This window comes from Monodon monoceros, unplaced genomic scaffold, assembly GCF_005190385.1.
Source record: "Monodon monoceros isolate NGI ecotype Baffin Bay Population unplaced genomic scaffold, NGI_Narwhal_1 Super_Scaffold_20, whole genome shotgun sequence".
Lineage (NCBI taxonomy): Eukaryota > Metazoa > Chordata > Mammalia > Artiodactyla > Monodontidae > Monodon > Monodon monoceros.
The window spans coordinates 66,668,267-66,683,170 of NW_021703777.1; the positions used below are offsets into that span (position 1 = coordinate 66,668,267).

Sequence of the window (14,904 nt, forward strand, 5' to 3'; positions counted from 1 at the left end):
TCATATATAAACATATATACACAAACTTGTATACAGAATGACATACACATAGAGGTGTTTTTGTCGTTTTTGTTTTTCAAAAAATGAGATCACATTTATTATGTACAGTTTTCTACATAATGTTTTTCTCACTCAAGAATACTTCATGTAAATATCTCTAAGACAATGATTTAGCTCTAATTCATTATTACAGTGATTAAATAGCATTCCGTACTCTCATTATACCATAATTTATTTCAACCACTCTTCTAACAATTCTTCACCTTGTATTTATTTTTTTTTCCTCAATGAACTATACAGTCCCTGAAGATAAAATGACTTGGATTGACAGTGAAACTGTCTAAATAGCAGTGATTTATTAGCACTGATAACTCTGTACCAAAATGCCCTGAACACATACTCCGAACTTGCTGCATGTAGAAAGCTTGTATACCAATCAGAAACCTTAAGATTATTCTTTCTTCCTAGTTTTCTGCTTTTAACACAGTATTTCTATTAGCTTGTAAGTGAGTTCTGCGAGAATACGAAGCTAAGAGGATCAGAGCAAGTCCTGAAGTTTTACTTGGGTTACTATTCATCAGGAAACTATCCAAGGATGGAATATGGGGAGAGGGGCTCTCATTAGACATCTGAAATCAGATAAAGTCCCTTCTCCTTTTTCCCTGACATTTTCTAATCCTGTCCAGAGTGGAATCCTGGATGTCTTAATTATATTCTTCGTAAGTCAGTTATGCTGTTCTCAGGTTCATGTGCCCGCCTCTCTACATTACTGACTACAGATTATTGAGTGGTTTGGAGGGGGAATCTGTGCTTATATGTGTGAATGACATCATTCCTCTGTTGTTTTTTGGACAGTATTTCTTCATCTGGGGGCTGAGGGACCTCAGCTTTTTTCTGGGGGACCCAAGAATTCTTTATAAGAACTTCTTAAATGTATGCTTTCATTTCAATGGTAATAAAAAATAATACACACCTACTCTTGATAACCTGGATAACCATCTTATAGCAAGTACTGAGATAAAATTTTGGTGACTGTATTTGTGTTTCTATTTTTGATAAAGTTGCTGCCAAGCTGTATTTCTTAGACATTTGCTAGCCATCGAGAAAGGAACAGAGGCAGATTTGGTAGTCTTCTCAATTGCAGAACTAAAGTATGTACTGGCATGTTGTACAAAGGACGCCTTTGTGGCAGTTAAAATAGAGAAAAACAGACTTACTCAGCGGGGATACATGGTAGCATAAGCTTCCCAAATACAGGAGAACTTGTGCTTCAGGAGTCAGCACCATATTCATGGTGTCTTAGCAGAACACTGTTAATATTAATTCATTAATGTAATTAATTTAAATCTTATTAGTTTTGTAGTTTCATTTATGTTTAATTTATACATATTGATTTCATTGTATGTTAGACCTATAGGTATAAAGGGGTTTATGTTTAATTTTATGTATACCTGCATACTTTCTCCCTGTGAAAAAGCCTGTACGATTGATTCTTCAACTTGTGAAATACTGCTTTAGGGTACCTGAGTTCTAGCTGTTTTTGTCACATCCTCAGGAAAAACAGTGATGCTCTATAGCAGAGCTTCTTAGCTTTTTTGTGCCAAGTACTGCTTTGACAAACTGGTAAAGCTTATAGGTGCCTTCTCAGAATAACGTTTTGGTGCTTAAAACACATTGCACAGAATCAAAAAGAAAGGCAATTTTATTAAAATCTAGTTATCAAAATATTGGAAATATAAATTCATGATATAGTAATACATGTATTTATTTATTAACATATTAAATAATGATATCAGCCTATGTCAATACCTGTAATTTTATAATATGGATGAGCATACATAATATTTTGAAATGTCTGTAATAACTCTGTTGATATGAAAATAGCTATGATTTCTAAATAGTTTTTCTGATTGTTGCCTACATTGATAAGCATTTAAGTATGCTAAATTTCAACTGGAGGTTAATGGAAATAGAGATGCTATTTTTCTCCCATCCAATCCAATTTCTTCATAGACAGCAATTTTCTTTTTTTTTTTTTTTATGCTGTACGCGGGCCTCTCACTGTTGTGGTGTCTCCCGTTGCGGAGCACAGGCTCCGGACACGCAGGCTCAGCGGCCATGGCTCACGGGCCCAGCCGCTCTGCGGCATGTGGGATCTTCCCGGACCGGGGCACGAACCCGTGTCCCCTGCATCGGCAGGCGGACTCTCAACCACTGCGCCACCAGGGAAGTCCAGCAATTTTCTTTTAATTGAAGTATAGTTGATTTACAATATTGTGTTAGTGTCAGATATACAGCAAAGTGATTTAGTTATATATACATATATATATGCATATATATATTATTTTTAATTCTTTTCCACTATAATTTATTATAAGATATTGAATATAGTTCCTTGTGCTATACAGTAAATTCTTGTTGTTTATCTATTTTATATATGGTAGTGTGAATCTGTTAATCCTATACTCCCAATTTATCCCCCCCACCTCTTCTCCTTTGGTAACCATAAGCTTCTTTTCTATGTCTGTGAGTCTGTTTTGTAATTAAGTTCATTTGTACTTTTTTTTAGATTCCAGATATAAGTGATATCATATACTGTTGTCTTTCTCTGACTTACTTCACTTAGTATGATAATCTCTAGGTCCATCCATGTTGCTGCAAATGACATTATTTCATTTTTTTCATGTCTGAGTAATATTCCATTGTATGTATATGTATATACATATATACTTATATATATGTATATATACACACATATATATACACCGCATCTTCTTTATTCACTCATCTGTAAATGGACACTTAGGTTGCTTCCATATCTTGGCTATTGTAGATAATGCTGCTATGAACATTGGGGTGCGTATATCTTTTTGAATTAGAGCATTCATCTTTTCTGGATATATGCCCAGGAGTGGGATTGACAGCAAAAATTTTATGTATAAGTCCATGGAGGTCTGTGGATTATAATTAAGGACACATGCTTTAGAGGAAACGGGTGGGTTTTTTTTTGTTTTGTTTTCTTTTTGGTAACTGGGAGAGTCTGAGGACTGCCTAAACTACTTCATTAGGAATTTGCTACTCCAAAATTTACTGTAGTCATGGCCCTGGACACCACCCCTTATGTGCTCTGCTGGCCACCAGTGTTAGACTCCAAGGTTCAAGTATAGTTGGTTGCCCTCTCTATATGCTAAATCATATTCTTTCGGCTTAAAGAACAGTTATGAGATTCAGACGTGGGCTCTGGCTAATATCAATATCTAAGCAAGAACAAGTGAAGCATTTAAATAATTGTTGCCTGTTTATCTGGTTGGCATGGTAGCATTCTAATAAAGATCTGCATAATTCTTGGGAGAGGGAGAAAGGAAATTTGAATGTAGGTATGGAGTCTCTCTTTTTCTCTCCCCACTCTCCTTTTCTTCTTCTTCTTCTTCATTGCATCTGTAGATGACTCTGTCCCTGGGATGTATTGGGTTCCTCCCAGAAAGAGCAAACTCAATCATTTGCAGAGCTAGGCTTTTGAAAGGGATAATGGAGCAGTACCTGGTTTGCTCTCCTTTAGCTTCAGTCCCATTCCTCCCATTGCAAAGATTTTTGGGCAAGACTTCCAGACCCCTTCTCCAAAATGAATCCCGCAGTACCCCCCAGGTGACATCTTCCCCCAAAGGTAATGTGCCTATAATACATTATTATAGCAAACAAGAGTCAGAGTTAAATTGTCACATCAAAAAGGCTTTTGGCTCAAAATTTTCTTCTCCAGATTCATTATCACAGATTCCTCTTGAGGAAGAACAGCCCCATACACTTGATCCATGTACAGAAAAAAAAAAGAAAAAAATAAGGTAGCAGATAACAGCATTGCAGAAACAGCCCTGATCAAATTCAAGGACAAAAATGATCTTTTTTAAAACAAATTATTTTATTTTTATTTTTGGCTGCATTGGGTCTTTGTTGCTGTGCGCAGGCTTTTCTCTAGTTGTGGTGAGCAGGGGCCACTCTTCGTTGCAGTGCGCAGGCTCCTCATTTGGTGGCCTCTCTTGTTGCGGAGCATGGGCTCTAGGCGTGCGGGCTTCAGTAGTTGTGGCTCATGGGCCCTAGAGCGCAGGCTCAGTAGTTATGGCGCATGGGCTTAGCTGCTCCGCGGCATGTGGGATCTTCCTGGACCAGGGCTCGAACCCTGTCCCCTGCATTGGCAGGTGGATTCTTAACCACTGCCCCACCAGGGAAGCTCCTAAAATGATCTTTTAAAAGCCAGATTCTCACATAAAAGTTTTTTTTAAATGTGTAATTTACTTTACTCTGTGGTTCTGAAAGAAAACCGGCACTGTATATATTCTTTTGCCTGAATCTTTCAATTTGCTATCGCAGGCTTTTGGTCTTTGTACAATTTTGTGCTGAGAGCAAGAAACCCATCAGCGGGAAACTGTTTGCTGTTACTTGTGTCTTTGAAGAATATGCCTTTTCACTTACTTGTAGTTGGAATGAGTATGGTAATGACTTTTCCAAGCCAAAAGTTTTGCAACAGTTCACATTTGATGCAAACTATTCCTTGTCTCTTAGTGTTAACTTATTTTATTCTTCTTTTTTGCTGCTCTGCATCATTAACCTGATACCTACATGTGGTGTTTGAATTGATTAGATTCACAGTACTTGTTTATGATTATATTAATTGGTGTAAACTCACTCTGACATATATGTACCCTTCCAGGTTTTGTGAGACATCTCAGTTTCTGAGAGGCTAGGTTAATATTCTAAGAAGCACCACTCGCTCCTAAGCAGCTACTTATTGGGTGCCAAGCTCTGGGGTTTGGCTCTGTAGACTATAATGTGGGTCAGTTAGAAGGCCTGTCCTCAAGTAGTCAGTTGTCTAGTAACTGCCTTGAGACCTGAATGTATTATTTATAACTTGAGAAATTCTGTAAGAGAGGTTCAGAGCCCGAAGGAAACATGATTCATTTCAATTCTTAATTCTTTAAAAGACAAGATTGCTAATTCATACTATTTCTAGTCTATAATAGATACATCATTTTTCTAAACATCATCAAGTTTTATTTACAGGTATAAAAGTTTTATTTTAAAGGTCTGTCTTAGAGTTTCCATTTTTAATCAGATTATAGTTTAATTCTTAGATTTAAAAACTTATTCATAATATAATTGTCTTAGATAAGTTGAGCAGAGCCTTTTGTTTTCAATTTGATGGGAAGGGCCACCATGCTTTTATAGGTACTAATGAGAATTTTATCACCTCAGGAAGTGGGAGTTCTGGAATTCTACAATTCCCTCCTTGAAATTACTTTCCAATTCTTCCATTGTTTATTAAGTAATCAAAGGCAGAGAGTTTCTTTCTGCTGTGGTTCTGTGTTTACAGATGTGCACTGGACAAAGGCCTTTAGGATATACATTTCAGGAGACTGATTTATGATGATCTGATGGCTATTAAGCCACAGTAACTATGTTACCATATTATGTGTCCTTGAAAGTCAACAAAAAATAGAAAAAATAATATGGGAGGGTTGCCTTGGGAGAGAAATGAAAACCTTAAATCAAGAGTCTTTGCTTATTCTAGAGTTTGGGGGTTGGCCAAGTGGTCATTTTCCAGCCAATCACGAGAGGCAGTAAGGCAGGTAATATGTGGGGACACATCTAGCACCATCAGTGTTCAAGTAGGGCCCCGTCACCCCTTCCTTCTTTCCTATTTCTCCCTTTTGGAATGGGAATGTCTCTCCTATGCCTGTCCCCCATTTTGTTTTAGAATCACATAATTTGTCTTGTTTCACAGGTTCACAGCTGAAGGGGAATTTTGCCTCAGGATGAACCATACCTTGAGTCTCAGCCATGTACGGTTTAGATGACATTTAGATGAGACTTTGGACTTTAGACTTTGATGCTGAAATGATTTAAGACTTTCTGAGCTGTTGGGATGGAGTGAATATATTTTACATGTGAGAAGGACAATGAATTTTGGGGGCCAGGGTTAGAATATTATCAATTGAATGTTTGTATCCCTCCAATATTCATATGTTGAAGCCCTGGCCCTTAATATACTGTCGTCCATTTTTATATCTTCTCTGGAAAAATGTTTATTCAAATCCTCTGCCTATTTTAAAATTGGATTATTTAGGGTTTTTTGCTGCTGAGTTGTGTGAGTTCCTTATATATTTTGACTATTAACGCTTTATCAGATACATGATTTGCAGATATGTTCTCCTATTCCATAAGTTGTCTTTTCAAGCTTTTTAGTTTGATATAGTTCCACTTGTTTGTTTAGCTGTTGTTGCCTATACTTTTGGCATCTTATTCAAAAAATCTTTGCTGAGACCAGTGTCAAGGAGCTTTTTTCCTATGTTTTCTTCTAGGGGTTTTATGGTTTCAGGTCTTCCATTTAAATCTTTAATCAATTTCAAGCTTCCATTAAGTAGACTTATTATTATATTGGGGTTGTTATTTTGAAGCTATTGTTTGCACATTATAGGAGAAAGCAAATAAGTATTTATATTCATCTTTTCAGGAACCAACATTTTCAACATAAGAGAAAAAAGATACAAATATAAAAACAAATAAATTAAAACCCTATAATCTTAATTTTGAATTGGTAATATCGGTATAAACTCAGTATTTTTTCCTCCTTTAAAAATACATACCAGTTTGTCTCTGTTCACCAAAAAAGCCTGGAAGAAGTGACAACCCATGAGCAGGGAACACATTTGATGCCCAGTTCTTGAAGAATTCTATTAAACTTATTAACTTAAATAGTTTATATCTTGATGTCTGTCATTCTGAGGTCATAATGAAATATGGTTGCCCTTTTCATATGCAGACTCAGTTATTCCTTCATTTCAGGAAAACAAATTTATAGCATCTTTCAAGATTTTTCTCTTCCACTTTTGGGTTCTTGGATTCAGAGGAACACTTTTTTGTTAACTTACTGTCTTCCTTATACATATATCTTCTTAATTGTGCTCATAATGATTATCCTAAGTTTCTTTAATTTTTATTATTTCTAAATATTTTTACTGTTAATATTTTTAGTGTTATAGCCTCATTTTCTTTTATTCCAATGTTTTTTTCTTTTGTCTTTGAGTTCTTGTTTGGTTAAAGTCGTTTTCTTGTTGCTTTCTTATAATATATAAAATTTTTAAAGGTTTGTGTTTTTTGTTTCTGGGTTATGATTTCTTTCCTATGGGTTGTTTCTTTTTTTAAAACATCTTTATTGGAGTATCATTGCTGTACAATGGTGTGTTAGTTTCTGCTTTATAACAAAGTGAATCAGCTATACATATATCCCCATATCTCCTCCCTCTTGCGTCTCCCTCCCACCCTCCCTATCCCACCCCTCTAGGTGGTCACAAAGCACTGAGCTGATCTCCCTGTGCTATGCGGCTGCTTCCCACTAGCTATCTATTTTACATTTGGTAGTATTTATAAGCCCATGCCACTCTTCCCTATGGGTTTTTAATCAGTCTTTTGTTCTTCTTCCCCCTCTTCCTCTTAATCCATCATATGTTGGAAAAATGTACAACCATTAAAAATGATGTTGTGGAAGAATACATACTGATATGTAGAAATATTCAAGACCTATTAGTGAGTGAATAAGCAGGCTACTAAATAATATGTACGTTGAATATGTACAGTGCATTGTAATGTTAAATATATTCATGTTATGTTAAGTATATATGATATATAGTATGAAAGAAAAAAAGCCTAGTGAAATAAGTCAAATTTATTGTGTGCCAAGTATTGTACTATATACCTTACATGAACACCTCATTAAGTAGATACTGTTAATACCCCCATGGTACAGTAAAGAAATTAATGTTGAGAGAGTTTAAATATCATCTGTAAAGGCAGTGAGTAAGGAAGCTGGAAGTTGTGTTTAGGTCGTTTGACTTCAGTAATGATATATATCCAAATGTTTACAGTGGTTATTTCTGAGTCATAGTACTATAGGTAACTTTGTATATTCTTCTTTGCACTACTGTGTATTTCCCACATCTTTCACCTTTCACAAGCACCTATGGCCTTGTAATAATATAAATAGCTATTAAAGATTCTAAACAGTACTATGTACAGACTGAATAATGATATCACCATTATAATTGTTTTAACATAAATTTCCACTTCTGCTTACCTCATTTCACAACTAAATTACATAGGCAGTTTTGCATATCTTATAATAATATAAAATCTTAATTACAGTTTACATAGGATATGTAGGCGACAAATATATAGTTTAAAATTCTGAAATCAGAATAATTCAGTAATACAATTTAACTTAAATTATATCATTTTCTCTCTTATTTCCTTTGTGCATCCAAGATGTAGGGTTTCTTTCTTTCTTTCTTTCTTTTTTCAAATTTCAAAATTTGGAGGATACTCTTATTTTTCTCTATGTTTTTGAGGAAGTGAGGCAGTAAGCCCTAGGTTTCTGGTTTCTATAAGAATAAATAGATACTGTAGCCAGTGGTTCTCAACATCCAAAATTTTGAGGCAATTTAATGAAGTGTTTAAACAAAGAAGGCTGTTACACTCTTTTCAAATATTACGAAAGATTTCAAGTATACATAATATAATAATCACCATAATTTCTTGCATCCTGCTTCTTCCTTCTGGGTTAAATTCTCTCCTTAATTAAATATACTCCTTGGAAGTTCTTTCAGTGGAGGCTATTCCAGTTTTTATTTGTCTAAAATTATCCTTATTTCACCCTCAATACTATTGTTTAACTAGGTACAGGATTCTAGACTGACAATCTTTTTTCACTCATCCACTTAAAGAATTTATTTCACATTTTTCTGTACTCATGATGCTATCAGAAATTTTAATGCAAATTTAATTTTTGTTTCCTTGTAGACAACTTGGATTTTGTCTTTGGATGCTTTAAAAATTATTATTTCTTGCCTTTCTGGTTTCATGTAAGGGATATATTGTAGATTTCGGTTTTTTTAATTGAAGTATAGTTAATTTATAACATGTTAGTTTCAGGTGTACAGAAGAGTGATTCAGTTCTCTCTCTCTCTCTCTCTCTCTCTCTCTCTATATATATATATATATACATACATATGATATTTACTCTTTTTCACATTCTTTTCCATTATAGGTTATTATAAGATATTAAATATAGTTCCCTGTGCTATACAGTAGTCCTTGTTGTTTAACTGTTTTATATATAGTAGTGTGTATATGTTAATCTCAAACTCTTAATTTATCTCTTTCCCTCCCACCCCTGCTATCCCCTTTGGTAGCCATAAGTTTTCTATGTCTGTGAGTCTATTTCTGTTTTGTAAATAAGTTCATTTATATCAGTTTTTAAAGATTCTACATAGAAGTGATATATGATGTTTGGATTTCTCTGTCTGACTTACGTCACTTAATATGATAATCTCTAGGTCCATCTATGTTGCTGCAAATGGCATTATTTCATCCTTTTCAGTGGCTGAGTAATAGTCCATTGTATATATGTATACCACATCTTCTTGTACCTTTCATCTTTTGATAAACACTTAGGTTGTGTCCATGTCTTGGCTATTGTAAATGGTGCTGCTATGAACATTGGGGTGCATGTACCTTTTTGAATTAGAGTTTTCTCTGGATATATGCCCAGGAGTGGGATTGCTGGATCATACGGCAACTCTATTTTTAGTTTTTAAAGGAACATCCATACTGTTCTCCATAGTGGCTGTACCAATTTACATTCTCACCAACAGTATAGGAGGGTTCCCCTTTCTCCACACTCTCTCCAGCATTTATTATTGTAGATATCTTTTTATATATCTTGTTTAGAAGGTGTGCTTCTTGAATCTGAGGATTCAGATCTTTCTTCAGTTTGGGAGAGTTCTCAGCTATTAATCTTATGAATATATCCTCACTCCTGATTTTCTATTCTCTCTTTCTGGATCTCTAATTACTCTTATGTTGGACATTCTCATCCATCCTCTATAAATCTCTGTGCTGAATTCTGGTGTATTTTCTCAGATTTATTTTTTAATTCTCTAGTTCTCTCTTCAGCAGTATCTAATATTCTATTTTAATCTATTCACTGAGTTTTAAATTATAATGTTCAGCTTTGTGCAGTGGCAGTATCATAGCCAATGAGGTTTATCCAAGGCATGATTATTGCTAATTAAATTATAATGTTCATACATATTTTTCATTTTTAGAGGTTCTATTTGGTTTCTTTTTGAATCTTCTAGTTCTTTATTTATAGTGTGTCATTTTTTTCAAAAGGTTTTAATTACTACCTTTTTGTCTTTAGTTATTTTATTCATACTTATTTTTATAGCCTCTGTCAGATTGTTCAATTGTCTGAAGTTCTCAGACTTCAATTATTGCTGCTGGTTGTGACTAATGATTATTATTATTCCTTCCCCTAGTGAATTGTTTTCTGTTTATTTTATGACTTTAGATTATAAACTCTTTTGGATTCAGGGCATGTCACTTAGGACAATTTTGTGTTTGGTTTGACCGGTCACCCCAAGGTATCACTGTCCCAGGGCCAATTTTTATGTTAACTTTTGGCTTGGGGGATTCTTGGATCACATTTGTAGTTGTAAATTCAAACCCATGGGAGCGCCAGAGCTGTAGTAAGAAGTGCCCAAAGAAAGATTTTTGTCAAATCAGAGTCTAGGCAGAGTCAGACAAGCTCCCTCATCATATGGCTGAGCTAGTTGAGTTCCTGCTTTTTGTGTGTGTGTGGGGGGGGGCCTCGGTTCCTATTTGTACTTCCTATGGATTCAAAGCCTCATCTCTTTGTTGAGACTGATGACTTCCTCCAAGACAGGGCCATTACAATATCTGCTCATGAAATGTTCACCCATGTGCTCTTCATTCCTGTGATGTCATCTCACATACTCACTGCTCTTATTTTCAGTTCACTGTTGCATTTCTGCAATCTTGAGATTTCCTTTTCTTTATGGAGAGTTCAGCTGTTTACGTAAAAACATTTGTTTTATTTTACCAAAAATTTGTGGAGGTTTATAATGGGTGGGCTTTCAGATTACTTACTTAACAATATTTCAGAACCTTTTCTTTAAAAAAATCATTTTACACAGAAATTTTTAATCACACACAAAAGTAGAGAGACTAGTACAGTGAATGCACATGTGCCCTCTTTCACCTTATCAACATATTATCAGTTTTCTCAGGATCTTTTATAAGGTGTTTTTTTTCTAGTGCCATTTGTAGTAGAGTTTAAACTTGCTCCCATAATTGAGAGTTGGGCTGCTCTCTGTATTGTTTGCACAAAGGAATTTTGATATTAACTAGTTTGTAATTAAAATACTGTACTTCATGGTTTTAGGAAAATCACCTAGAGAAAGCAAAGTCTTTATAGACCAATATGTTAAACCCTATATTAAATATTTAATTCATTATTATTAAAATTCATTTAAAAAATTTCTCAATTATAGGAAAAAATTAGTGTCTCCAGAAACAGAATTGATTCAACATTGCCCGCTTGTGTCAGGTATTTCTTGCCTTCCATTTCACCTTTCAGATCTCCACCTCTCTAGGTTCACATTATATCTGCCCCATTTGAATCTGAGAAAGCCTTACTCATTTTGACTCTGCTTCTTTGCTATTCCAACTCTGTACATTCATTTCCATGTTTAAACTTCCCATGTTTCTCTTTTTTGGCTTAATTATCCCAGAGCCCTCTATTCCAGTTATTTTCATTTCCATCCTAACATGAAAAAGGCAGGGAGTGGAGATGTTTCACAATTTATATTTTTCAAGGCCAGGTTTCACACACAGTCCTATTTTTTATCATCTGACAAATGTATTGATATTATCTACTATAGTTGGTAACACTTCGGAAGAAACTAGTCCAAAATTTCTTGTTAATATCTTCTTGATAAAGAAGAAAATCTTTAATGCCCAACAAATGTCTTCAGCTTTAATCTGACCAAATTCCCCTAATCGATCCACAGTGAAGATATAATATAGTCATTAATGTTTTTTTTTGAGAAACTCTTTATGTATCAAGGACTCAAAATGACCGACTTGTGATGGATTAGCCTTGCTCTGTACACTATAATTTAGAAGCAGGTATAAGGCAGCAAATACTTCAGCACAGTAGTTGGAACACTGGCACTAGACCATGATTTCCGTCCTTGCTAACCTTGGGAGAGAAGCGGCTACTTAGAAGGGCAGAGCATGGGCCCCTCACCACATGTCGCGAGTGTGGGCAGTTTCCCTGGAGAAATGTGTGACTCTGCAAGTTGGAGTTGAAATGCAGTGTACAGACACATCTGGTTTCCCAGGAAGAGGCACTGCTTTTATGCAATGCTTGAATGTGTGGACAAAGCCAGGGTTGCTTGTGTGTTTGGTTATCTCTGCCTCTGACATGTTCAAGTAATATACAAAAACAGAAGTCCTCAGAATCAGAGGCCCCAACACTCGTAAACTGATCACCTTTAATTCTTACCAGAAGTTATAGAGAGATCCTGGGCCTGCTGCTCAAATGTCTCTATGTGGAGAGCTGTAGAGGTTCCTGGAGGGAGGGCTCTTCTCTGATGATCAGCCGGCTTCCTAAGCATGCCGACCTGTGCCATTGCACAGAGCCCTGAGCATAGACGGACTCCGTACTCTGTTTAATGTTATGCTGTCACCTTGTTGAAATTATTAGCAATAATATAAATATTATGAATGATATAAATAAATAAAGTAATATAAAAATAATTTTTGACCAAGGGACCCCTCATTTTCATTTTATCCGGGGTATGCTTAAATTATGCAGCCTGTTCTACTCCTGGGCTTTTACTGTGATGGGGCCAACTTCATTCTCCTATCTGCCCTTGAACTAAGCACAGTGCCAGGCAATGCCACGACCTGATTGTCATTGGCCAGTCAGGACCCACACCTGGAGCTGGGGGTAGGGAAAGGCCTCCCAAACTTCATGGCTGCTATTTAGTTAAGGATGGGGAGGTAATGCTGAGGATATAACTAATAAGAACCATTCCACTCCTCCCTCCCTCTTTTTTGTTGAGTGGTTACTCATGTTTTGCTTTCTAATATTACATTGCCTGTCATAAGATAAAAGGTATATTTATTAAAAAGAAATAATATGTCATATGCATTCCAAAAGATAGTGCTAGAAATTTATTGTAAACATTTCCTTTTGAGGGAATTCCCTGGCGCTGTTTTTGAACAGTGAAGTTTAAAACTACCCACAAGTGAGGTAATGATTTTTACAATAAACTCTGACATCAATGAACATGATGTGCCACTAAGTAACTTCTTATACCCTCATCATTATAGAATTTATTTGTACCATTCTTGGTATTAAAAAACAAATAATTTTCATATGTATTAAAGTACAATTTGGCTAAATAAATAAAATAAAATAAATTGTATTAAAGTACAATTTGGCTAAATAAATAAAATGTGGTCTAATTTCAATTCTTATTTTTTAATTTCACAGCACCAAGCCCAGTGCCTTTATTTAATAGAGACTTAAATATTTTCTCAATGAATAACTAATGTTTTTAAGCAATGAGTGTTTTAAAAAATAATACCCAGCATTATTTTATTTTACAAGTAAGCCAAACCAATTGATGAAACCTTGAATTTTGATCCTATATATATAGGAAGAGCGCAGAATGAAAGCTTAATGTCTCTGTCTCAGTTTTCCTACTTACATAACATAGATACAAATCTCTCTCCCATCTAGTTCACAGTTTCTGTGAATCACAAATGAGATAATAATAATAGCAAACACTTTTATAGTTTATCATATGTGCTAATGATAGGCATTTGTAAATACCATTTAACCCTGACACTAACCCCATAACACAGATATTTTTATCTTCATTTTACAGATGAGGAAACTAATAAACAGAGAATTTCAGTAACTTGTCAAAGGCCACATAAATAGAGACAAATAAAGGAGAATTTGAATCAGACTGTGGAACCATCATACTGAGTATGGGAAAGGTGTTTTACAAACTTGAAAGCACCATATAAATTTGAATTATTTTTATTGTTCAATCATTCATAATCGTAAGATAGATAATTATATGGGGACACAATCTAGTTCTTTTAAAATTAATGAAAAATGACTGGTAGATGGAGATGTGACAGCTGAAATGTTACATCTTACTTAGTTCTATGGAATGTGAAGAATCAATTTACAATAAAATATAGGCCTCTCACTGTGTCAAAGCATTGAATTTGTTGAATGAATGAGTTCCATCAAGTCATGAGCATTTAGCTACCATCTAAACATCTTAGAATCAGGTAGTATGGATGTGTGTATGAATGACAGGAGAGAATGAGATACATATATATATATATATATATATATATACACACACACACACACACACACATATATATATATATATATATATATCGACTCTGAAAGCTTGAAGATTGGCAAAAGACTTCACCAAGAGGCTTGAGGTTGCATTAAAAATGTTAGGTCTGGAATAAATGTAATTGTGTAGAGAACATTAAACCCTAAACCTCATGTTTCTCCTGGCAAGAGTAGCTAGTTCTTACTTAAGTCTGATAATTTACACAGCGTTATCCTTGGTACTCAACTTTTTTGTGTGAGTGTAAGTTAGCAAGACAATGGCTTACCTATGCCTTGATTATGTCTATAAAGACTTTTTACAAATGTCACAGATGACTCATTAAGAAAGTGTGCCTTTTGTCTCTGATTTTCTCTTATGACAAACAAAATAGTTAATATGTTCTGATTCACAGATGTTTAGAGTTAGTTAAAAAGCCAGGATCTTCATAGAGAGGTCCTGTCTGTAACTTTCTGTACCTTCTTATCCTACTGTAACCTCCTTGCGGATCTTCCAACGTACGCGATATCCTTTTTAATTGGTTTGTCCCAGAAATCCTTCTCGCAAAATGTTACTTTCCGTGTGAGTCATCTAGACTAGAGAATGACCTTCATTATTT

At 35.0% G+C, this 14,904-nt stretch overlaps 1 protein-coding gene and 1 pseudogene across 1 annotated transcript in view; both read left to right on the plus strand.

Moving 5' to 3' along the window:
* The window catches only part of CORIN (corin, serine peptidase), a 249,374-nt gene that overhangs the window by 44,079 nt on the left and 190,391 nt on the right, over positions 1 to 14,904 (plus strand). The gene's annotated exons all lie outside the window — the stretch shown is intronic.
* On the plus strand, positions 10,057 to 10,169 carry LOC114903295 (annotated as a pseudogene).